Source organism: Amblyomma americanum, chromosome 1, assembly GCF_052857255.1.
Source record: "Amblyomma americanum isolate KBUSLIRL-KWMA chromosome 1, ASM5285725v1, whole genome shotgun sequence".
Taxonomy (NCBI): Eukaryota; Metazoa; Arthropoda; class Arachnida; order Ixodida; family Ixodidae; genus Amblyomma; species Amblyomma americanum.
Genome location: NC_135497.1, coordinates 253,517,462 through 253,540,508, shown reverse-complemented (window position 1 = coordinate 253,540,508; position 23,047 = coordinate 253,517,462). Strand labels below are relative to the sequence as shown.

At 49.4% G+C, this 23,047-nt stretch overlaps 1 protein-coding gene and 1 long non-coding RNA gene across 5 annotated transcripts in view; one reads left to right on the top strand and one right to left on the bottom strand.

The window, feature by feature from the left end:
- The first annotated feature begins 6,513 nt into the window (after positions 1-6,513).
- The window catches only part of raw (NDT-like domain-containing protein raw), a 255,641-nt gene continuing 239,107 nt past the window's right edge, over positions 6,514-23,047 (top strand). For 2 of the 4 annotated variants that reach the window (XM_077648998.1, XM_077648995.1), the window contains exon 1: positions 6,517-7,504. The gene's annotated coding sequence lies outside the window, so the exon portion shown is untranslated. Of the gene's footprint in view, positions 7,505-23,047 lie in introns of all 4 variants that reach the window. The other 2 variants (XM_077648990.1, XM_077648987.1) reach the window with 2 other exon arrangements.
- Positions 10,293-22,923, bottom strand: LOC144114944 (uncharacterized). Its single transcript, XR_013311167.1, has 3 exons — positions 22,331-22,923; positions 19,523-19,657; positions 10,293-10,437 (listed from the first exon to the last, which is right to left on the bottom strand). It is a non-coding gene; the product is annotated as an uncharacterized LOC144114944 (long non-coding RNA).

Sequence of the window (23,047 nt, the reverse complement as noted above, 5' to 3'; positions counted from 1 at the left end):
TGAAAGCAACCGGAAAGAGCGCCCAAACTCTTCTCCCGGGGCGGGCGACCAGTTTGGGCGCTCTTTGGGAGCCAGAGAGGGAATGGGAAAGTTGTACCTCATCCTCGCCCCTCATTTGCAAGTGCGGGGCATCTGCCAGCCTCATCCTGGATCACGTGAGCGCTAATGGCACACACACCCCGCCATGTCGCCCTTGTGGCTCTGACCGACCGGGTCAATTCTCTGTTTGGTGATCAGGCGAACCAGGTAGCTCTCGACTGCGACAAGCTGAGCTGACCCCTTTAACTCCAGAAGCAGCCCCCAAAAGATTCAAGGTGTAAATAAATGACAGAGGAAGAAACGGAGCGATGATTTAAATTGCGACCGCTGTGAACCAAAACATCTCCGCTGATCCTAACTCGAATACGACTACCCTTTATAACGTGGAGTTTCAGCATGAAGTGAGAAAAATCTAACAAAATATACCAACAGCGCCAACAGTATGAAATCACTCGCTCGTCGCACGCCCGAGTGTTGAAACACGACCGCGTTGTTTGCACGACCCCTTCTCTTACGTCACACAGAGAAAATTACGCAGTCGCAAATGTGTCAACAAATATCGTCCCGTGTTTTTTTTTTCGTATGCAAAAAAAAAGAAAAGAAAAGTAAGAAGGTGGTTTCGTCATGCTTCTCTATTCCAGGACAAACCAGAAACGTTAGTGCCGGGTTCAGAGGATTCAGAGCTTTGGCGTAAACGTGGCTCATTCGTGCCGGCCAGTCATAGCGGTAGGCACGAGTGCGCGCCCTGTTGCTCGAACAGCCTGTGTTCCTTCCCAGATTAACCACGAACGCAAGTAAAGCGGTGCAGCGGATGTGAGCCTACGGAACGAAAGCGCCGAAAAATAGAGAACACAAGCAATATGGAAAAAAACCGAAGGGGCACTGTGCCAGCGCCTCGACAAGGCAGCCCCCACGCAGCAGGGAGACGCGGCATCGTCTCGCCCACCGACGGCGGTGGGAGACGCATCTGGTGCACGCAGAGTAAACACGCTTCTTTTTAGGAGCATCTCCTTCTTACGCCGTCTGTATACGAGGCTGACCATGCTCAGAGGGTAAAATGTGGGCACTCGTTCCGAGGGCGGCGCTGCCGATGGCGTAAGCCACCTTCGGAAATGGGTGTAGATTGAATTCAGGCATTCGGATGCGTGCATACACTACATTCAAACAACCTCTTGGTATCGAGAGAGCTGAATAAACACTCAGCGTTCTTGTTACGCTCATCACGCTCCCCTCCACCAGCGAATTTACGATGCCCTCTGTAAGTACGCAAGGTAGAAGTTCTAGCCTCTACTGCAAGTAGGAAGGCTGCCCCTAGAGATTCTCTGCAACTACGACTGCGCCACGTAAAATTCAATTGTTTTCCCCCTCTCGTGTTGCTATCCCATACCTGCAACTGGCTCTATGCCTTTCAGTGCTGCTGTTCGTGTATACTTCTTCGGAAACTTGTCTTCGTCCTCCTGCTAACCTTTCCACTCATCAGATGGCGCGCCGACGCCATCTGCCTTTTCACTAGAGCAGCTAAAGAATGCCTTCCACATAAGTTTGTTTCCTGATCCACGAAGCTTCATTTCTACTAACTTGTTCCTATAACCTCTCGTTATCAGCAAACAAGTTGATATGTCTTGCTTGCTCTCTAGCATAAACCCCGAAGAACTGTGCGGGCGCCTTTGTCAACATGTCAGTATGTGCGACGTAAACTGCGCGTTTCGCGTTGCTTGGGCACATGGATGACACTCTGTTACTCGGTGAGAAACGTGATTAGCGACCACGAAGAACAAGGCAGCAAAAAACGCACATGAAATGGGGAAATTGTGAACTGTGCTCAAAGGAAAAAAAATGACGGGTGATCATACGATGTGATGCAACAAATCTGGTTTATAACAATGTATTGGTTTTACATTTCGCTTTTTTCATTTCCGCATTCAAAATGATCGCCTCCTCTTGCGTCTTTCAATTTGATTTCGCTGTCGCTTTTTCGTTCCGATCCTGCGTGGGTGAGCTGGTGGGCGGAGGCCCCTAGGTGGCGGAGGTGGGTGTGTTAAGGCCTTCTGGAGGATGAAGGTGGGTGAAGGTGGGTGGAGAGGAAGGCGGGCGCTTCACACACACACACACACACACACACACACACACACACACACACACACACACACACACACACACACACACACACACACACACACACACACACACACGCACGCACGCACGCACGCGCACACACACACACACACACGCACGCACGCACGCACGCACGCACACACACACACACACACACGCACGCACACACGATTTTGGAAGAAATAGCACTATAATGCTGACGCAGTAAGCTACGCAATGTTTGGTGGTATCCAATCTGTTTTCCACGTCAAGCTGCTGCGCCGCACAGTTCGTCTCAAGGACAAACGGGGTCATCCACACAAAGTAACACTATGAACAATGTATTCGTTGTTTCTTTGTTTTTTCACTGCACTGAAGTCGGCTGAACCGACTGAAAACCTGCACTACACCTAATAATTACTACTGATCTCACAGTTCTTCCGATCACTAGGGGTCTTTCACGTCCCAAGAGAATTGGCCAATGGCCGATGGGTAATAAGTCGCCGGTCTTAAGTATGCTCGGCCGACTAAATCCGGGCCAGCGTCGGGCAACGACTGGGCAACTGTTGTGTCGGCCGGTGGTTGGCAAAAGGTAAAAAACCGACCACTGACAAACGCCCGGCAATAATTGGCTGCCAGCGCATAATCAAGCAAACAACGATCGACACCGGGACACCGCTGGCAACGAGTCACACTGGCCTAAAACCCTGACATTGTCTCAGACCCAGCGGATGACGCCCAGCGGCGCTAATATTAGTGGAAGACACGGGCTCGAGCGTTCGTGTTAAGCATGCTGACGGCGGTACATCCCGCAGCTGCAGCGTTGACTTTCTGTGTTTACACATAAGCTGCACCGATCTACGTGGTCGCGCTGAAATAACATGGTGGCTAGCAGTGTGACTGATAGAAGCCAATGAATTTTGTCGAGTAGGGCGCGCCGTCGTGAGCTTATTTTGGTCGTTGGAACCGCCTCGCTTGCATTTGTAGCTCGAATGCTCAAGTGCTTGCTATATAATGGGCAACGCTTTGTCAGAGTTCGGCCCGTTTCACATGCATGCGATTTTCGCCTGCGACACTGCGAATTCTGTCGGTATGCGACTGGGGAGGGCCGTCGGTCTAGTCGCAAACGGCTTGCGATCGAGTTCTGTCCGGTTGGAATTCAGTCGCAGCGTCGGTGTGTTCGCTCTGCGACTGACCGTTAGGGAGCGCCGAGACGGCGTGCGACGTGCGGTCACGTGGGAACTGTTACCGCGGTGGAAGCAAAAGTGTTTATTCTAGTCAAAACATACGGAATAATGCCTTGCATCTAAAAATACGCTGGTCATAACATCGTCAACACATTCTGTGTGATGTTTCTGCCGCGTTTAATAATGGGTTGTCTATGCAAACATCAAGGAACCTTGCCTGTTCCTCCGACCGAATTCGTTGTGTCGGTGTCGCATGTGAAAGCAGTGACCGAAAATCGCACTGCGGCCTCACCGACTACACCGGATATTTTCGGTCCAGTCGCAGCATGTGAAACGGGCCTTCCGCGAATTATCGCATGCACCGGATTTCGTAACATCGCGGCTACGCACGTTCGTAATTCGTGGCTCCCAACAAGCGTCAGTCTCGGAGGGTACGAGATAGTGGCTTTATAAAACAATATCAGACCTCCTATCTGTAGAGGCATTCCCGCATTACCGCGCAAAGGGCCGGCATGCAGATGAACAGTTTGTAGCAATTCTCGCTACATTATTGAAACCTGCCTCATCGTTTCGCGGGCTTCGCGGACTTCTAGCAGCACGTGGTTTCAGAAAACTGCACGCGAAGTTCTTGCACTCATCGCAGGCATTTGGCCTCGGTGGTGGACAAGGGCCCTGCAAAAGCCATCGTGAGTGGACGCAACGGCCTGGCTGAAAGTCGCATTTAATAAACTTGATCACTGTAAATTATGGCTTTAATTACGGCGTCGTGCCGCGTTTACAAACTGCCGTTTGGCCGCTGCTCCCGTATGCGCCCTGTGTCGTGTCGCCTCGTGTGGTAGCCCGAAAGTTGTGCTTCTCTCCGCATGCAACGGGTGGCGCCACATGGCTTTCAAAATGGCAGCATTCAAATTTCTTTCGTGTTCTGGTCAATAGCTTGATCTGCGTGTCGCATCTGCTTGTCATTTGACATTGGTCTTCGTTAACGTGATAGTATGACTATTCAGATTTCACACGTAAATATGCCGGCACTGCAGCAATCACTATTCCGCTGTTGTCAGCTTCAGACCTTTCTTTTTCACGACTTAACTACAGAAAATTGCAAATTAGGCTTTGCGATTATTTTTCGAGTATTTTGTACAGCTGCCATTCTAGTGTACTCACTAGTAGCACAAAAGGTATCCTAAGGCCATCGTAGGGCTGAGCATGGCCCGGCGCCGGCAAGGTATGATCGGCCCGTGCAAGGCCATTGACAATTCCCAACCACGGCCCGAGCTGGTTTGTCGAGCCCGAGCCATGTACGGCCTGGTTGGCTGCTGTACACGGGTCATCGACGGGCCGCACAAGCTTTTTTCCTTGTGTTTTTATCTACAGCCTACAAATACGACTGAGGCCCACGCGAAAACCGGTATCAGGCGCCTAAGTTGGCGCTGCGTAGCTTTTTCTGGTAGAGCCACCCTGCTTAGCCTAATCCAGATTTCTCTTTCAGAAAACTTGAAACTGTGAGATATTTAAAACGAAATACTACCCCGTTCCAAGAGCAGTGGAGCTCCCTAATTGGCCGAGTGAGGTAATAATGAATTTGAAAGCAATGAGCAGGAAACGATAAACAAAACAATACAACTGAGAGTCGGATCTTCGAGCAGATTGGCATAAAAGGAGCTGGTCGGTGCAAAAGTAATACCCCTGTCACACGGGCATTTCGAGGGCACTCGAACCGATAGTCTATCGACTCAAAGACGATCGAGCGCTGCCACACGGGCAGTTTCAATGGCGACCTAGTCAATAGCCTGTCGAGTCAACGGAGTAGCGCAGAACTCCATCGACATTTCGAGGGCCTTCGAGCGCTGCCCAAGGTTGCTAGCGTTGCTTCGAGCGGCGCCAAGCGCACTTTCGTACACGACACATTCACGGTGCAAACACATGAACAAACATTATTCGCATAAAATTTAATGCAAGCAGCCTGTAAAATTATTGTAAAATTATATTAGACTGGTTTTAAGTGCATTAAGCGCATTAATTTTGCGTTGCAGTCTGCGTTGCTTGCGTACTTAACGTTGACAACATGGCGGCACCCTGCCCGCCCGCTTCACAGTGATAACAGCTTCGTCGCTAATCCCTCAAAGCAATATCGTGTTCTAAGCTGTTGTATTCGCCTTCGATTTGCCCATTCTTACCCTCGCATAAAATTTCAAGAGACAAATAGCTCTTGTTTTTGAGATATCATGGCGATTTCCCAGGTCTTAAGCCTGACGAAGCAGCGCTCCGGCGCAGTTGGACTGGCTTGGTTTTGGCTCGTCTTGTATTAGAGTGGCTACAGCAGTGTATGCATATGTCCGTCGCGTACGTGCAATTAAAAGGGTTTTGAACGACTTTCGCGTATGCCTGTATTTCAGCATTTAGTATACATTTATCAAATATTTTTTGTTATTTTTGCAAAATCCAAAGTAGCGATTGTGGCGCCACACATCCGTGGCGTAAGACACGAGAACCATTTCAATGGCCATTGAGATTTGCCGTGTAGCAGCGGCGAGTTCGATGGCGATTGAGAATCTCGAAGACCCTCGACTCGAGGGTGATTGAAACTGGCCGTGTGACAGGGGTATAATACTATTGCATAGAGCTGGCACGATGATTTTCAATTTTACGCTTTTGAGGAACCAGCGCATGAGATGACGGACAAGAAAAAGAACAACACAGTATAAGCGCTGCTTATCTATGTGCCCATCATCTTATGTGTTTTTTCCTCCACCATGAATGCAAGCCAACAAGCCCAACTTAAAATTCTGTTACAGTAGTGATTTAAAGGAGGGAGAAGGAAACCAGCTTTAATTTCCTCTCCTTCTCACGTAAGGCACCAGGTGGACCCTGAGCCGTAGCTCTATGTAAAACCTTACTAAAACAGCACAACTGTAGAAATCAGCTACTTGTGAGACGTGGCCGAGCCCATAGGGTTTCTACCTGGCGCATGTTTGGCGACCTGCGGCTGCAGGGAATACAAGACTGCTCGCGGTGATCGCCCACAGTGAACAAGCGAGGCCCAACCGAGTGGAGTGCACGCTGCAGGCACACGCCAAAGGGGAGGAGCTCCCGAAATAACCGTTTGTTGAAACCGAGGAAGCGGGCCCTGAAAATAGGAGCCCATGCCAGCGGGCCCCGCTTCGAGCGAGCGCTCGGCAGAAGCCGCTCAGGGAAGCCCGGCGGAGTCCGCGCGGGAAAGATGCTGCTCCCGGGATGCTGGGCCCCGCGCTCCGCGTAGACTCGCGGCACTCCTGCAGTATCGTACGCAGCGCGACATCGAGGCCTCGCGGTTCGGCTGCGAAGGACGTCTCCTTCCCGTCGCAGCTACGAAAGGTGAACGGGCAGGCTGCTCAGATCCTGCCTCTTCGAAAGGACCTGCCGCCAACCACGCATGTCGGTGCTATAATCGAAACAAGCGGACGCAGCGAACAGACAACGTCCCGAGACGAGACTTCGAACAGCACGAACGTCAGTGACACAGAGCGCCAGCGGTTCAGACTTCCCCTCGACGTAAGGTCGGCTTAACTTCTTGTGTCTGTTCTACGTACCTGGCCGCAGCCTGGTCCAGGAAGAGTCAGTGGCGCGAGCGTCAGCGAAAGATACGCCGCGACGGAAACTGCAGGCTCCATCTGCAACTACCAATACATACAAGTCGCCAGCGTATCGGACTGACCTGGTTTTCAAAGTGCACGCGATAAGGATCGTGCCTAGGAAGTGCGTTAGTGCGTTCACTACGGTTTTCAATTTTATTTAGACTCCGGTTAAACGACCTTGGGGCAAGCAGGTCGAACGCGAAGGAGTCTTGTGAGGGTGAAGTGTAAGAAACCACTTCGTGACAAGCCTGAGCGTCACGCCGCACGTGACCAAAGTGACTTTATCACAGCCGCCTATTCGCCTCTTTTGCAAGAGCCTGTGTGAACGTTAATCGCTTTAACTCCTGAACTGGACGTGAAGAGCAAGGAGGACTGTTGTGGAAGGTCGAACGTATTACTCCATTTAGAGGCTTTGCGGGAAGGGAAAACAAACGTGTACAAAGTTACAAAGCCAGTGTGCTCCTCCTGCTGCTTCCTTGGTCAAGACCGCCTACCGTCAATGCAAACGTCCATACACCGAGGATTGAAGAATGACAAGCAGGAACTGGTGCGCTTGGATACCTCCCCTTTTCAGTAAGTTCCGGCGTGTGCATGACTAAAGTGGACATCCGCGGTACTCATGTCGCCATAGTCATTTTACCCCGTATCCATGAGAAAAAGTGGTTGCTAGAAGCGAAAAGCTAGCCAGGGAGGAAATTTTGCCGAACTAGACTTCAAGCTATGACTTCCGAACAATATAAGGATTTGCTATTTAACCTTGAATCGAAGCCCTTTAGCATTGCATTATATAGACATTTCATATATTTAAACAGGTAAACTTACTGGGGCAAGGGAACGCTCGTAAACGACCAGTAATGATTTGCTAAGTTAGAAATACGCCTGCGGCGTAGACTAATACGTTCATTTCTTTCATAAACGCTATACTACCTTTTATTTGCGAAAAGTGCTGCAAAAGAAGGTCTAGTTTCCCTCTGCATTTGCACGGTTAATGCAGCGTGAAGCTAGCTCTTTCTCTCACCAGCTGCAAGCGTACAGCTAGCAAGTTTTGCGCGGAAAAAAAAAACAGTGCGAAGCACCGTAGTTCGTTGCGAATTAGAGACCACTGGAGGTTTACTCCTGTACATATATCGCTTTCTCTCCAGAGCCATGCCAGCGAATAATGCAGCAGTTCGTGCACCGCATTTTAACTCACTTTCAAATGAAAACCTTTAAGCTGCAAGCATTTTTTTTTCCGATGCTAAAAATAGTGTACAGTGATGGCCAGAAAGAAAAGAGAATGCCGCACTAGAGTGTTTGTGTTGCAGAAAAAAATACTGAATGAATGAAAATTAAAGAAAAAAAACCATTTTAGAGATACTGTAATGATTCTCAGATGACGACTATCAGACATAGGCTACATAAAGAAATGTTCTTGTTTATATGCACGAAAGAAATGCTTACACGCATAATATTTCGGTGTGGAGACTCTGCCTAGACTCACAAGGTCACAATTTGAAAAAAAAAAATAATGCTATAATTATAGGTTGGTCTTGTTTTACGTGCATGCTCAAGCGCGTCTTTCGAATGGAATAATAAAGTTGCGATGTCGACAACAGACTTGCGCACATAGACGCCGAGGCGAATGGACAAACTCAAGCGCTCGTTCATTCCATGGCCCTCAAGATAGAGAGAAATAAAAAGCAAGAACAATAGTCCCGCAAAAAATAGCTGCCTAAGGACGACGGTAAGAGCTGTAATTTGAGGTAATGACACACGCGATTTGCAACAAAAGGGGCGTACCACCATCGACCGCGATGTGCGCGCAATGCTCCTGGTTCCTAGCAATTTCTTCCTCGTGGTCTGACAAAGGCCCTCACTCAGCGATGGAGAACTGTACACGAAGTAAGGAAAGGATAACAGGAACCGCTCCCGGATCAGTACCCGGCTGCGCGCTTTCCGAACGCCTGTCTGCATCGGTCGTTGTGTCGCAAGTGACGCGTTTCTCCCGGGCGTTCGTATGTCACGCCAGCCCGAGAAGGTGCCGACGTGTGGACGCCGAGGAAGCGAACGGATCCGCCAGCGCAATAGCGCGCCCCCATCGCGTTTTCACAAGAGCACTACCGCGCAGTTGCTGGCCGCCGGCCGAACGAAGGCTGGCTGCAAGGGGGGCGTGTCGGAAGCGGCGTGTCCTTGGCGGCCGAGGGCTCGCCCCTCGGCCAACGCCCGAGGTCACGGCCGCAGCCGTGCGCGGAGACACGCCGTCTTGCGGGCGCAGCCTGTCTCGCGCCCTGGGGTGACCGCCGTCCGCCCGGCGTAACGCTCTACGCACTCTCCGATACGCGCTTCCTGTGCGCACGCCGTGCGTTGCTCTCCCTTCGTATCCTTTTCCTGCAGAGGAGTATTCTGGGGCCTGCTGTCCACATTGTCACCCGCTTTTGCGCCAGCACTGCAGAGCTCACCTGAACAACGACTGAAATCCCTATCTTTGATAACATTAAGATACCCGTGCCTTCTAAGCGCACACTGTATAGGTGGCCGCGCGGGTAGGAGAATAGGCTGTCCATGGTATCCAGGTGATCTTGGAAGAGTAGGGTTAAGTAAGAGACGAATAAGAAAAAGAGAGCTGATGATGATGATGATGATGATGATGATGATGATGATGATGATGATGATGATGATGTGGCTATTTTATTTGCATCGGGTGGGTGAATTTTCCCCCTAGTCGATAGGGTTCCTGGATTTTCCCGCTCGCGGAGCTGGCCCATCCATGCACCCTACTAGTCGATAGAGTCACTGGAAGCTTTATTTTTTCCAGTGACTCTACTAGTTAACAGAATGCAGGGCCATCTATCGGTAAGCGGTGGGGCTGAATCTGTGCGCCAGTAACACCCAACGTTTCCCGTGTGTGCCTACTAATTTCTTTACTTGCACTGAGCAAGAGAAAAGGCCGTACGGTCATTAACGCCTGAAGATGCTAAAAATTGAGCGGTTTCGTTCACGCTGCCCACCGTCATTCGTGAGCGTTCACCCTCCCAGAATGGAAACATGGCTGTCAGCGCACTCGTGCGCCTCTTCCTAACAAATGGCTCCAGCTGCACGCGTGGCCTAAGCGCTGCTCTGCATTCACAGCGCCCGAGTCAGAGCTAAGCATGCGCTTGCTGCGGAGCACTGCCAGAGTCTGCCATTAAGCGCTTCACGTGCTATCTGTTTTGTGCTGTCGTCGTCGATGCTAAGAGGTGCTGCATGTCTCTATTTTTCATCTCCAAACTGATAAAATATACCAAATAAACTCAATGCTAACATGTTCTCATAGTGCTTTTAATGCATCCTCAATATAACAGATCAGATTCCTACACAGTAAATGGAGGAGGACGAGGAGGATTAAACATTTTATTGAAAAAAACAGACTGAGGTTCTTGCGGGTCAAGCCCCTATTCCAGGACCCCACTGGCTCTTGCGGCTCGTTCGGCTAGGTCCAAGGTTGCATGGTGGCTTCCCAGGTCCTGCCGGGCGAGTCGCTCCTCGACCTGAAAACACAATGCAGAAACCCGCAGCGGTGGCTCAGTGGTTAGGGCGCTCGGCTACTGATCCGGAGTTCCCGGGTTCGAACCCGACCACGGCGGCTGCGTTTTTATGGAAACAAAACGCAAGGCGCCCGTGTGCTGTGTGATGTCAGTGCACGCTAAAGATCTCCAGGTGGTCGAAATTATTCCGGAGCCCTCCACTACTGGCACCTCCTTCTTCCTTTGTTTTTCACTTCCTCCTTTATCCCTTTCCTTACGGCGCGCTTCAGGTGTCCAACGATATATGAGACAGATACTGCGCCATTTCCTTTCCCCAAAAAACCAATTATTATTATTAATAAATCGTCCCATGGGCGAGAGGAAGAAATATGAAACGAGACAATTGAGGCTCCGAATTGCCTCGTATCGCATCATCTTTCGGTCGTCCTTGTAACGTTATGCTGACCGCTTTGGAGTAAATAGACTAGAAACAGCGCCTGTTATAGCTTTATGACTCATCTACAGCCTTGTTCCTATCTCGGAGTTGATTTTCTGTGAGAAGACCATCTTTGACATTCAGAGGCTTTAGGCTCAGTGGCCAAAGCATATCCTGTCTTTATGTTTTGGTGAAGCGATTGTTGTGAGAGAGACTTTCTTCTGGGGAAACGCCGGTGGCGGCGAAGTCTGTCGTAAGCTAAAATCTCTGTGTTCACCCGCTGCACAGTGAGAATGCTACCCACAAAGGTCTGGGCCATGGCGGAGCTTTGTGAAGAACGCGCCACACGTTGCAACGTTATCCGCGTGAACATGCATGAATAGGGCGGGGCCGTGTCCAGATTCCCCAGACATTACTCGACATCCCCAACTAGCGCTGTCTGTCTGCCGCCAATGGCGAACACTGCGTAACTCAAAGGGAATATTTTGATGTGTAATTGAGAGAAAACTAAACAGTTCGGCGACGTGATGCGCGAAGATGTAGGTACTGATGGCCTACTCTTCCTATGCGCTGCAGAATCTGACATACATAATGTTTCCTGCGCTTGCATGGACTAATTCTGACGAGCATAGGAAATCAATGGGGCGTTCTAAACATTCAAAATTCCCGCGGTGATTTCTGATGTTCAGAGCCATTCAGCGCATACTGGCACATGTGCAAACTATGGAAGTGCTTCTCCAGATTTACGTGGCTTGAGGGAGCGCTGGGTTTGTCGGTCTGTTCTTTTTTTTTTTGCAACATCTTTGCGACCTTCCTTTGGTACCATTGCGTTTCCTGCGGCGTGTTCCTCGCATATTACACACACTGGGTGAAGTTCGCATTCTCTGGCGCACAGCTGTCGAAAACTAAATAAACTTTATCCATTTGTATTGGTCAAGACTTACGGTGCACATTTGCTCTCACGATATCGTGATCAATTTCGCGGAACACATTTTTATGTTTTCTATAACGGAGTTTATAGGAATGCTTGTAACGTTCAAGGGGTTTTTACCATGTAGGACGCATTACGTGGCCACCAAAACGTACTCCAAGGCACTACCAGAAGCCCTCCAGCTAAGGTGTTTCTTCCCCACACTCAGTGAAAGCGGGCACTGAACATTTTCCAGTAGGTAGGCTAGCCTGCCTGCTGGACCCCACACCCCAGAGCAACTGGCACAGGAGGCACGTTGGGAGCCGACAAACCTTCCCAGAAGTCGTGGTCTATATCGCTTCTTGTAGCCCAGAGCGTCAGCATACCCGCCCAAGAAATCTGTGCCCGCGCAAGTGAGACCGCAGTCATCCTTAAATAAAGGGCCTCATTCCAGGCATTCTAGACGTACGAGAGACACGCGGACAGCTGTTTTCCGTTCTGTCACTTCATCGTATTTCTATGATCTTCTCGAACGTTGGAGAAGAATGACGACCACAATTAGCCCCTCGATCAGCTCGTGATCGCCATCAGATGGCTCACTTGAATAACAGGGCAGTTTGGGCTCGTTCGCATGACATGACGTGAAAATATTCAGGAGTGCACGTTGTTGGGCGAGTCGGTCGTACATACTTAACGAAGGGAATTGCGCTAAAAAAGACACGGACGAGAAAAGACAAGGACGGGCGCAAACTCGCGACTGATTTTATTCAGAAAGAACACAAATATATATATACACCTAGATTCTTATTCAATCATTGCCTAAGCGCACATGCCAGGAACGTTTTCTCTTTCTTATACAAATTGATACTAGAATCGCTTACGCATTCATCACCTGACTTATCAATGAAAAAAGCCTCTGTGAGTTCACGTGCTACCTGGTTACGACTGCGCCTTAAGATTTTTGTTCTAGCCAGCAAAGGCTGGCATGCTTTATCAGGCGTAGCCAAAGGGCATGCGCCGCAATGTAAGGGCAAATTTGACCCTTTTCCGTTAACCATAGAAAGCTTATGTTCCCTTAGTCGTTCATTTATACAACGGCCCGTCTGGCCGATGTAAACTTCCACATGTCAGGGGAATTTCATACACAGCCCCGACAGAACACCTGACAAACTGGGTGGCGTGACGTTTCGTGCAGTCTCGCACGCATTCCTCGCCGGAGACAATCCGGGGGCACAAAGAGGCCAACTTGCGCGGGGCAGAAAATACCACCGGCACACCGTAGCGATTGGCTACATTCTTTAGGTTGTGGGACACCCTATGAATATAGGGGACAACCGCCGGTCTTGTCTTCGGTTGACCGCCACCTTCTTGAGGTGTTCTAAGTTTCAAGCTTTGCAGAAGCTTCTCTGCCACAGCAACCACAACGGAAACGGGAAAACCAGCTTTCTGTAACCTGCCAATCTGATTGTTGAGGCTGTCCTTTACCAGGTGAACACATGATTTCTGCAGGGCTTCTTTCAGGCACAGCATAACAATGGCGCGTTTAACCGTCTTAGAATGAGCAGACTCAAATGGCAACAGGTCTTTCCGGGCTCGTGGTGAGTATATCCAACACGTATGATCTGGTGTTAAAGTGATGTTAATATCTAAAAACTGCAATCTATCTTGTTCAGGTAATTCCTGGGTGAAGGATAGACCCCTCCCGTGTCGTTTAAAGACAGATAAGGTCTCTTGCACGGTAACCATGTGCGTCAAACCGGGTTGCTTCTTAAAAACCCCCAAATAATCGTCCACGTATCTAAAAACTCTCAGAACTATCTTGTCGTCCAAATAACACACCAGATCACGATCAATGCTGGCCAAGAAAATGTTAGCCAGTACCGGTGCCACACAAGACCCGATGCAAATGCCCTGACGTTGAACATGAAAATGGTTGTCAAAAGTTACAAAAGTGGACTCAAGATAAAATTCTAGTAGCTTCATGAAATTGTCCACGGTTAGGCCACTAGTATTCTGAAAATCTACTATACCATTTTCGTCGATGCAAGACCTAACTGCACAAATTACATTGCGGCGCATGCTCTTTGGCTACGCCTGATAAAGTATGCCAGCCTTTGCTGGCTAGAACAAAAATCTTAAGGCGCAGTCGTAACCAGGTAGCACGTGAACTCGCAGAGGCTTTTTTCATTGATAAATCAGGTGATGAATGCGTAAGCGATTCTAGTATCAATTTGTATACGAAAGAGAAAACGTTCCTGGCATGTGCGCTTAGCCAATGATTGAATAAGAATCTAGGTGTATATATATATTTGTGTTCTTTCCGAATAAAATCATTCGCGAGTTTGCGCCCGTCCTTGTCTTTTCTCGTCCGTGTCTTTTTTAGCGCAATTCCCTTCGTTAAGTGTGAAAATATTCAACGCATCACAAGACGAGCACAGTGACGAGGACATGTCATGTCATACCAACAAGCCTAAACTGCCACGTTAGTCAGCCATATTCCTAGCATACATCCAACTCCTTCACGTGTTCCTCGCTAGAGCTCATATGTATTTCTTTCTTCGCCGTCCTTACCTTGTGGCGCGCTATAGATATTTTGATCACTTGAAGATGTGCAAACACACACAACATGAATAGGCATATATGGGAGTAAAAAGGGAGTATACGCCGTCCACTAGAGCACTCCATTTTATGAAAGGGAGTGCGCAAGAAAACACTTTACTCTTTTCTGTTCAGAGAGAAAGATAGCAGCGCCGAAGGTTGAGTATACTACGTTTTGTAGAAGCCCCCACTCAAGAACAATGACAACGGGTGCGAAGGAATAATAAAAATAGTGAGCAGAAACGCCGGCTGTCGCCAGTGCATTCGCGGGTAAAATATGCCTCGTTTGGAGCGGTTCTTACAAATAGCATCGCGTCGATTCCTTGCCAGTGTGGTTCTGTGCATTCTTGACTATCATGCTCATGCATGTCTAGAAATATTGTGCAACAAGGTCACTGCATTCAAGCGAACCCTGCACCACGTCTCACCCAAACTTCGAATCACCAACACTTAGGTGCGCGATAATGTGGCGCAGTTTTACAGTCTCCATGCGCTAAGAACGAAAATACAGATGTCAAAGAGAGTGAAAAAAAAAAAATTGTGCGAACGTGGTTATTCCGACATTACGCCACCGGTATAAGTGGTTCGTTGGCTGCCAATAAAACTGGCAGACGTTTCACCTTCCTCTGAGGCCACGACAGGTACACCGCGACCGCCCGCCCAACTCGGGGCCTCACTGGAGGTTCTCTTCGGTCAGTAGGTGAATGTGGGTGTTGCTGATTGCAGCATACTACTACAATGACGGCGGCGATGGCGGCGCTGTTTGGCCCGGATGAAGTTCAGTATGTACTACATGACTGGTAAAACAAAGAACTTGCAACCTTAAATAGATTGTCTTCAGTTTGTTTTTCTGATAACCTTTCCATGTGCAGTAAGAAACCGGCGAATATGCGACTAAAAGAGTTTTAACGCATTGTTTTGAGAAAAATCCCATTGTTTTCGCCAAAATTCCTGACCTGGCCATCTTCCGGGACTTGTTTAACGGCTTAAAGAGTCCCACCACAGCTTGTATACGCACAGTTCCTGCTTTGTGCTCCACGCTTCTTCGCTGATGGCGCAAATAATAATAAAGATTCTGCCACGGCGCTGTTTACGTTTTTGTTGGCGCGTAAGCCTGTTGCGCAAACATCCTGTCTTTTCCCGCCTTCGTGTTTTTTTCCGGGCATTCGGCGCTTACGGGCTCCAGTTTAGCGCCCTCTCTCCCGCCGCGAAGGCAATCTGTGGGCGATCCATTCGGTCGTGCCTTTCGGGACATGCCTCCCCCCTTGGCGTCCTTGCGCCTCGGCTGACCGTATGCGGGCCCAGGGGCACGGCGGCGCGGCTCTGACGAAACAGTGCGCAACGCAACGGTTTCCGCAGCGCGGCGGGATGCACCAAGGTCTTCTCCTTGGGGCACGGTCGCCTGGCTGCCCCCGGGCAATACGGCGTGGAAAACCAAAAAGACGGCCGTTGTAGACGTCGACAAAGACGTCAGCGGGTGTCGCGCGTTGCCGTTCGCCGGCTCGCTAGGCGTGTCGTAACTAGCGTAGCATATGCAAGCTCTTCTCGCGTGAAGCCAGAAACCACGCGGCCTTGGGGAGAACGCGCGATCTGCGCTGCAGGTGCGGGGCGTCTCTTCGACGAGAGAGGGACGCAGCGTCGCCCGATCGCCGGACTGCGTCCTATGTCACTCGATCGTGTGACCCTTGACGCGCTTCGGTGAGCTCGCCGCAGAGGAGTTTTTTCCAGCCATTGCAGAGATCGTTATCCCTAATTACTGCGCGGATGCGGAATATCACCCGGCAGGAAAACGCACAAACGAGCCGGAGAGAAAAAAAATAGGAGCTTCGAGTACAACGGAAGCAGCCGCTGCGCCGCCCGAGTAACGAAGACGGGGAAATGTGTCACCTGCTGTGGTTGGCTACCATTATGTAAGCACTCCTTCCAGTTAAACCAAGTTTCAAACAATGGAGTAACATGGGCCGCGCTATCTCACGCTCGTTTTGGCATATAGCCTTCTTTACTCGCTCCGTTGTTGTGCCGCATCGGCAGTCGATTTCCGTTGGTGAACGGCCAGGCCTTGGTATCGGTTCCCGGAAGCCATTCCGGGTTACAACAGGCGCTGAACGACGAAGACACAGCCTGAAGGAGTCAGTGGATGATATGACAAAGTAATCAGTTATATACCTCAAAAATAATCCGCGTGTGCAAAAAAAAATATGCTGCATGTCTATAGTTGCCGGCATAGAAAAATAATTTGCGGTATAGTCCGTGCCACGCCGAGACTACCCCACTGCAGGAATGCATGCGTACTGCGTCTTATTTTGTTGCCATGCAGACACAATGCTTTGTCAGTAAACAAACTTTTATGCACCAGTTTCTTCGCGCCTGTTCTTCCTGCGCCGTCGCCAAGGTTGGCACCAAGTGATCGGCGTCAACTTGAAGCGAAACTTCGTCCAAGGTAAAGCTTCCTCCTTCGCCAGGTGTCCAAGGGAGTTGTGAAGGCCTAGCTGCGCTCCATACTGGAGGCGCCATTGTGTGGGGCGTTCCTCCCTTCTGCTTTCTCTGCCGCTATTTGCGAAAGCGATCGTGCTGTTGCTTCGTTGCGTTTGCGTGTTGGCTGTGTTTCTCGTTTCTCATGCAGCGCTGCTTTTATATCATGATGGCGATGTTGTATAGTTTCGGAGCTCATGGCGCTCGGTGTCACCTCATCCTGGAAGCAGCCGTCATACTTTAGCCAGACGTGCTTGCCGTCCGTGCACAGCCGCCGTCGTCGCTTCATTGCTACGCACGTCTTTCATCTCACAATATCCCACGGTCCCTAAACCTGCCCCTGCCAAATGGGAGGCCATGCTGTCCAGCTCTTGACGCGTACGACCAGCAGCTCCAGCTGGTGAACCGGGCACGCTCTGCAGTTAAAGCCGCAGGAGCACTGCTTGATTTTCCTTTCATCATGCACACTATGTAGTCACCTTGTCTGGTCTTTTATCTATGCCTCATCGCCATCTTTGCGGCAGCTTCTGCTGCTTACGTTTTCTTTTTCCTCTTGGGGCCCCCTTCCCGCATTATCGCTACCGCGCTGACAAAGTCCTCTTTTCAAGCCTCTCCCCTTCTCAAGTCCTGGATTTGATTACGCGAACACGCTTGCGTCCGTTAGGCCTCCTCTCCACTAACGTCTATTGCCGCAAAATACATTTTAGTGACAAAGGGTACGTTAAATGTCCCACCAGCGGGCCTCTAATTAGTTTCAACCGCTGCTATGGTTTTATTTCTGTTTATCCCGTAAACCTAAAGCAACAGAATGCGCAAGCGCTTGGCACTTCGCCCTTTGCAGTGAGACAATTCACAGTGATTAACCCATGTGCGCCTTGATTCTCGGCACCGTTTACGGGAACCGTTGGGTTAGCTCGCTGACTGAATCTACTCGGAAGCTGTTAAGCCTGCTGTTTGACTAAAGTTCGTAATAATGAAATGAGCCCAGAGACCTGTGGACATAATCGAAAATTTTCATTTAGATCACCGCGAACTTCCACTGTGCACGTTATGCACACTATCATTTACAGCCATGCAACTTAAGCTGGAATCTTGCAAAGCACATCAGTTCCTAAGTCTTGATTTAGATTGCGAGATTAGTCCTGCATTATTGGCCTAAAAAGAGTATGTACAGGTGTGGGTAGAAGTGAACGGATCATGACATTGTCCGTCTGACCCCGCTCACCAATTATCTGAAGGAAATTTGGAGGCATGGCATGTTCAGATTGGCAGAGTGGTCGTTGTTGCTGTTGGTAGGACAGGCATTATTGCACTCAGAAAAAAAATACCGTGTTCGGTGTACTTATGCCCGCACCTGTACATCCAGAAAAAAATGGGTAAGAACGGCTTACTTTTCAGTGGTACAGCTCAAACTTTATCATTCGTTTTTCCATCAAAACACACTGCTGCGGTCAGCAACTGGTGTGTAGACCGTAGAAGTCAGGAGTACAATCCGTGTATTGCTTCCCATCTTTTACTAACATGCTAAATATGCATGATCGTCATTCGTTGTCGTTTTAATTTTAGAAACTAGTCGCTGTAGCCAACGTGGTTTTTCTTTTACACAGTTCATGATCATTATCATCCGGGCTGAAAGTACTTTGTGGCGTTTAATGGGACCTCGAGGGACGCCGTAGTGGAGGGCGCCGAATTAATTTAGACCACTTGCGGTTCTTTAGCGTGCGTTGAGATTTCCTCCATCGAAATGCAGCCGCCGTGGCCGGGATTCGGTCCCGAGAACTTGAGATCAGCAGCTAAACGCCCAAGCCTCAGAGCCACCGCGGCTGGTGCACTGTATAGGAGAAGCATTCTAGGACACCTCATACGTGGTAGTCACACTAGTGTGCTGGACATGTAGTTTCGCTGCTGGACGGGACGTCTACTTCCCTCCTTTTACTCTTCACCGGCGCAGTGTGCAGCCTCCCTCGCTCTTTCGAGATTCATGCCAAACAATTCTAGACAAAAACATTTTTGAACGTGAAAGACTTTATGAACGTAATTTACCTATATATTTTAAGATTTAGCTATAAGCATCAATATACGCCCAGATCTCCCATCGGCAGCTAGATTGCATTTTTTTTTTGCTATTGACATTTTTGCTATCGTCAACAGCGTTCCCCATTGGTGTTCTATGGCAGTCTTAACTGCTCGATGCGAGCGACGGAAAAGCATTAAAAGTACAATTTTGCTACGCATCCGAAGAATGAACCATTATCTTCAATATTTCTATAACAGCACCGTGCAATTCTCCAAGATACAAAATTTTTATCCAAGAATGTTGGACATGTGAAGAACTGTCGCCATCAGCCGCTTCTCTTCCAGTTGAACAGCGCGCCGTTGGCGCTGGCGTTTCAAAGCGCAAAACTAACGGCTGAAAGATGAAGGCGGCGACGAATAAAAGCAGTAGAACGAGAGGTAATCAGTTTCAACCCATAGCTCGTGAGGCTGTGGCGACAGCCGAGTGGTGTCGGCGATCCGAGGCATCTCTCCGAATCCGCGAAGGAGCGAGATACAGTAGCGGTCCAATCACAACTGAATATCTAAATCCAAATCTCCTACTGAAACACTCTAGTTGGTTTCGCGGAGTAAAAAAAATCTTGCTCAACATCGCCGATTGGAGTACGTCGTAAGGCATAGCTGGAAGCGAAGCTGACCTGTTTACGCAGTCGGTGGTTCGAATCCCGTTCGGCGCTGAGGTTTTTTTCCTGCTGGACACCATTCAGAGAGGAATGTTCGGAAGTGTTGGAATAAGTTCCACTTCATTTCTGGCTTCATGTTCGACCTCAGGTCTGCAGAAAATTGGAGGTAAAGTATTTCATACTCAAAAGTATTTCATTTTCAAAACTTACACAAAGCAGCGGTCAGCCCATAAGCACACTTAGGAATCATTCAGAACCTGTAACCTGAGGAGACGTCACTGGTACTACTAAATACCATGTTTAAGGGGCGTCCGCTACTAACTGTTAAAAATAGGATTTTTCAGATAGATAAGTATTTTGCGGCAAAATAATGGCATAATGGCAGTGCTGGCGAACGTCAGAAAACAGGAGAATGATGTTGGCTAGTAAAAGTGATTAACTAAATTATAATAGTTCACTTTTTAAACATTACGGTTTAAGCAGCGCTTGCAGACGACAACAGCGAAGGAAGAAACGACACATACAACTGCGCGGGAGCAGCGATGTAGCGAGAAGCGGGGAGCACCGGAGCGCGGGCAGGGCACAAAATGTCACGTGGTACATGCGGGACAAAGTGGCGCGATTTGATGGACGTCGTTTCTCACCCCCCGCATGAGCGCGGTTTTCGAATGGCGCAAGAAATGGCCCAGATTCCTTGAGCCACAGAGATGAAGCTAACCGCTCTTTCGAATTTTCAAAAACTGATGTGTCTTCTATTATCGGCCGGCTACGAATCTATAAATACAATCAGGCGCCTATCGGTAGTAGTAAAAAAACTGAACTATTAGAATTTAGGTAAGCACCTTACTAGTTAGCATATTTCTCCTGTTTTCTGACGTCCGCCAGCAATGGCATTACTATGCCGAAAAATGTCCCTCTTTAGCTGAAAAATCCTTTTTTTTAATTAGTGACGGCTTCCCTGAAACACCTGGTGTATGAGGCCAACCTAGAGAAGGGTTAGCACACTACAACAGCATAGTCTGTGCCTGAAAAGGCGGTGAAAACGTCACGGCTTCGTTGGAGTGAAGTCACCGCGAGTCGCAATAATTTAAAAGCCATCCGGTGCGGTGAAGCATTGAAGGCCGAATAGTAACTGGTGAATGCGTCAGTCCAAATGGTTAAGATGTCGCCATGATGTAATGAGGCACCGGACATTTTATGTTTCCGTGTCACTACAACAACAAAACAAAAATGGCAAAGATGGTCTGACAGATGCCCAATCGGGCATCTCTTTCTTGACTATTTTAATGCTAAATCCGCCATGGTGGATCAGTTGCTTCGATTCAGCTACTGAACACGAGTTCTTAGGCTTGATCGGGCCGCAATGGGCGCATCCCGATGGTAATGAGACGACTGCCTACGTGTTGAGGTTTTAGGGAGCCCGTTAAGTAACCCCAGCTGTTCGAAATTAATTCGGAGCCCTCGAGTAGGCTCTGGCTCGAAACACAGAGTAAGCTTCGGCAGGCAAACATTCAGGTACTATTATTGCAATATTGTTTATTTTTCATGATTTTTATTTGTTAAAACATCGAGAAAGCATGGTCAGACATTAGCGTAACAGGACCGCCTATTTCGGCAAGAAGCAGAAAAAAGGATGTCATCTAATTGTCAGCCCTGGGGTAGAAACCGTTCCTTTCCCCATTTGCAGCAGATCTGCGTGGAACGCTAATGCTGCCTACGTGACCGACCGCTCCCGAGCAAACCCTACGCCACCGACGGAACGAGGGTACCGCCATTTGCAGGGTTGCTCAGAGCTGTCCACTGAAGGCGTCAAGACAATCAGAGACGCACTATGGCATGCCTCGGTGTCATCGAGTCGCGATCATAGAAATTCTGAGGTCACCTTTCGGCAATCGCTAAACGTGATAACAGGAATAATCCGTCTTATCATGATTTGGCAACGAAGCATCCATAGCAACATAGACAATAGGTTCACGGCAGCGTTCCTCACGTGATCACGACACCTCAACTAGGCCATGGATTCTCAAAGAATTTTCATTGTCGCTAGGCGCGAATCTGCTCATGCCGCAGGAAGCTGCAACCTCTGCGGTTTTAGCAATAGGCATCCTCCGTTATTCCTTGCGTCTCAGGTCGACTATACGCTATAATATACGGCCGAGTAGTAGATGTGCTCTGCCGGTGATGGCCTAACGTCACAGATGGCTAAAGTTTATTGTTCCATTTATTTGCCTTACATGCTTCAGCCAGCCGCCCCTTTGTCACACCGGTTGCTGTTTATCCAAGAAAGCAGAGATACGGTATCAACTTCCTAGTGTCAGCGGTAGCCGCGGCGTTGCTTGCTTAGCACTCCGACGACAACTGGGTTGCAAGGGCCACTGGTGCCTCGTTATTAGAATACAATATCATTCCACTTAAAGCGTACAGGAAGTGTGCGGTCTATCTGCTCGTATTCATGAGCGATAGCCATTCCTAGCGCAGCAATTTTCCCTCACGAACATCGAACGCTAAACCCTCAATGGATCAAATAAAGTTTCTCTCTCTCCCTCACGGAAGCTTTCGATCCGCGATCTGGCGCCCCTTCTCGGAAGAAGCGGTGCAAATGCAGAGCACATTCCTAGTGGCTGCTATTGTATCATCATTTTTACCGCCTGTAGAAGCAGACGAAACAAAAACAAAAAATAAAAAGAAATACGAATGCCTTCCGGAAAGTGTTGGCGTTTCATTGAATCGCCCTCTACCACTATCGGTGACTTTAGTGTTTGTTGCCTGCAGTCCCGGTCCCTTGATACCTTTCGAAACAAAATGGTGGTGGGCAGTAATTACCAGTTCTCGGCAGTTCTGCGGTGACGTCGGCCTCGTGGCAGTGCGGACTCACGATAGTGACAATACTTCAGGGCCGAAAATGTTCATCCGGTCAGGAGGAAGTGTTTCGGCCGCGGGAGAAGGCACGATTAGCGTTGGCCTCTCGGTGAGCATGAGTAGCGGCCGAGTCAGAAGCATTCAGGACAGCATTCGTAAAGATGAGGCTTCCGGTCTGCAACATGCTGGCTGCTTCGTTTTTCGAAACGAGGCATTCTTTCGGTGTTGTACTGACGCGACAACATGGGGAGGAGCCCAGTCAACTGTACACGCGGGGCTTTCACAACGACGCTGACTGTCGCGAGGCCTGATTCACGCACGTGAACCAACAAGGCCAACTTGAATCAACCCGGTGACCAACATCACCATCATGGCGCAGCACCATATTTAGCTGAGTCACCAGTGATATATTCTGCGAGGGAACGAGGTTGCGCGCCAGCCAACAACACAAGATCGCGCGGTGCCGCTCACCCCTACGGCCGTTCGCGCGGTGCAGCCCCAAGGCAACCGCGCGAGCGCGCGTTTGAGCGGAGGCGGCGTCCCGTTGGCTCCGTTCCAGCCGCTCACACGCAGCGTCAACACTGTCTCAGCGTGCGCTCGCCGTGAACCGGATCTGGGCGACAAGAACCGGCCGATTCATGGTTTCTAGCGCTCCTGCGGCCGATTCATGAAAAGCTATCC